Raw genomic sequence first — 3,247 nt, forward strand, 5'->3', positions numbered from 1 at the left:
TGTTCCCTGACTGACCAGACCAGGGGCTGCTCCAGACTAATGAGAACACCTGACTCCAATTAACCTGCAAAGAGTCAGGTGAGTCCATTAAGGTAATATTACCACCTAACTCTAACTAAGGCCCTTTTAATACTATAAAAGGGCTCACTCCAGTCAGGCTGAGAAGAGCCAGGGGAGAGGAAGTGTGGCTGAAGGGCTGGTTAAGGAAGACACCCTCAAGCCATTGTGGGGAGGGGTAGCTTAGTGGTTTGAGCATTGGCTTGCCAAACCCAGGGTTGTGAGTTCAATCCCTGAGGGGGCCATTTAGAGAACTAGGGTAAAAATCTGTCTGGTGGGTTGGACTAGATGACCTCCTCAGGTCCCTTCCAACTCTGATATTCTATGATAAGGGAGCCCTAAGGTAAGGGAGAAGTAGGAGAGCTTTGGGGGAAATGTAGTAACTCTGGCAGTGAAAGGTTGGCTGCCAACAGCTGCTACCACTAGGGTCCCTGGGTTGGAACCCAGAGTAGAAGGTGGGCCTGGGTTCCCCCCAACCTACCACTACAGGAACACCTTCTAGGGGGGGAGGTCAAGCCCCTGTCAGGACAGGAGACTAAACTGTTCTAAAACAAGCCTGTAGGGGCAACAGCAACTGTGGGAGTTCTCTCACCAACCTCCTTGATGGCTTATGATGAAAAGGGCTTAATAGACTATAACCCTGGCCCTAGAGAAAGAAGGGCTACATGGAGGGTCACAGTGAGCCCATGAGGCTAGCATAAACTGCCTGGAAGTGCAGGACCCACAGGGACAAGGTCAGAGCTCTGCCACACTATAGATGCAGCAACATCGCTCTCTCTCTTGAGCCCTGTAGCTTTCCCAGTGACCCAGCTTGAACATCATATACTCAAGGTCCTCACAGTGAGCACTCCACAGGCTGAAATATCCTCACACAGATATCCATCAGACACTTTGGAATAACTATCAAATTTGTTCAAACTCACAGTCAGTTCATAGACAGAAAAAAGGATTAGAATACATTGTTAAGAACAGTCCCTTCAGCTTTGCTGCTCACCCACCTTAGTCTGCCCCAATTACCTAATTTACTTTACTTTAGCCTTTCCTATATGTCTCTATAACCCTATTCTCTATCTACTTCTAGCCTCTTTTGAATTCCACTGTGTATTTTAACCATGCCATATTCATTTATCTTATTAATAGATCTAGCATTAATGTAGCTATGTACTCTTGTAAACCCAAGTGCAGATACATTCATGTGCCGCCTAGTCCACAGTCTTTTTAAAGTTAGGCTTTGAGTCACATACTGACGAAGCCTGGCTTTGTGCTTCGCACCCCACCCCTCTCCCAAATGATATATCTACACTATTCAGCTGTTTTACGTGTTCCTAAGTGGAGTGTCTTGTTCTGTATCTTCAGCATCTCTTTCACCAGACAGATGCAGGGATGGGAGACAGTCTGAATACTGGAATTCACCGGCACTTTGGAAGTCAGGTTCAAAGTTTATTTCTTGAGACTCCTTTTTTGTCAGTCCTTTCTTTTAGTTTGAGCTACGCTCCTGTCCTTGGTTCAGGAGCCATTTCATCCTGGTTTTCACTGTCACATTGAGGACCAGAGCTGGGGAAATAATATTTCCTGTATTATTTGTATTTGCTGCCTTGACAGGTATAATATTGCAACTAGTTTGTTTTACAAATAGCAGGCCAGATCAGACCCAAAAGGCTTTCCACCATAAAATTAATACAATAAAATAAAGACCAAAACCCCTCCAGCAAGCGGAGCTTTGTCCCCAAAAAGGGAGAAAAGCCAGAAACTCCATGAAGTCCACTCGGCACTTCTCTCTTGCTATTGATTTTATGTGGTGATGGGCAGCAGGATAGAACCCTAAAATAGATCAATAAATACAGACTCCCTGGGCTGCTCTGAAGTGCAGATTAGCAAGGTGGAATTGAGTGCCCCAAACCTCCAGGCAGCTCTGAAAAACTCTGCCCGACTGCTTCGCTGAGCTTCCGCCCAGCTGAGCTTACAGCCACTTGATATCCGTGCAGCACTGCAAACAGCTGGGGACTGATCCAAAGCTCTCAGGAAGTCTTTCCATTGAGTTTAAAGGGCTTTGGATCATGTCTTTGGAGAGCACCAGGGAACCTGGCGTACTATTTGCCCCTATAGAAATCTCAAGTAATGGAACTTGCTTATTTGCTAATAATTTCTTTGCTAGCTCATGGGCAGAGCTGCCCAATGAATTGTTTTGCTGATGAAATTCTACCTGCTCCAGTCACGACGCTGGTCAGTGTGAGAAAGCTGTGCCCAGTGCTCTAGTCCCTACACTGGCAGGGAGCGTTCAGCAAGCCAAAGCTCTGTGCAACCCCCAGAACTGCCTCTCTGTCTCATGGATTTCTAGCGCTCCCAGCACTGCAGGAGCTTAGGCCCAGTGCCACGCGTCGCTCTGAGTGCTGTCGCACACCAGTCCCTGGGGCATATTTGGACTAGAGGAGAAGGGCACCATCCCAGGAGAGCACAGAGCGGAGACAGGTGAGTTCTCTCCTGTTCCAGGGAGATGCTCCCCGTCAACAATTACATCAGGCGCGTAATGGAGGAGATGGGATACAGCACCGGCCTCAGATGACCAGGACGCGCAGTGTTCACAAGGTGGTGCTGTGCCACAAAGTGCCTGGAGTCTGTGAAAGTCGGGGCTACTTTATCCTTAAAAATAAATTTAGACTGATTTGCAGGGGTGTTCCCCCCACCCAGAGCATGGTCGGGAGCATGGGGGAGGCTCAGCTGAGAGGAAAAGCTCTGGCTTTTCAGTATTCTCCTGTAGTCACAAGGAGGCTCTCCCAGCTCAGATTCCAGGTGGAGGCGTCTCACCCGCAGGGGCAGCTCTAGGAATCCCACCGCCCCAAGCAGGGCGGCGCGCCGTGGGGCGCGCTCTGGCAGTCACCGGTCCCGCGGCTCCGGGGGACCTCTTGCAGACGTGCCTGCGGAGGATGCGCTGGTCCCGCGGCTCCGGTGGAGCATCCGCTGGCATGCCTGCGGAAGGTCTGCCGGAGCCGCCTGCCGCCCTGCAGGCAAAATGCCGCCCCAAGCGCGCGCTTGGCGCGCTGGGGTCTGGAGCCGGCCCTGCTCACCCAGCACTGTGTAGTGGGCTGCATTAGGCTCTGAGATCTGGGGCAGGCGGGAGTTTGAGTTCTGACATGTAGCGTTGGTGTGTTTGGATCTGGGCTTTGGCTCTGGCCCATCACTACTTGTCCCG

Source organism: Mauremys reevesii, linkage group 15 (genome assembly GCF_016161935.1).
Source record: "Mauremys reevesii isolate NIE-2019 linkage group 15, ASM1616193v1, whole genome shotgun sequence".
NCBI lineage: Eukaryota > Metazoa > Chordata > Testudines > Geoemydidae > Mauremys > Mauremys reevesii.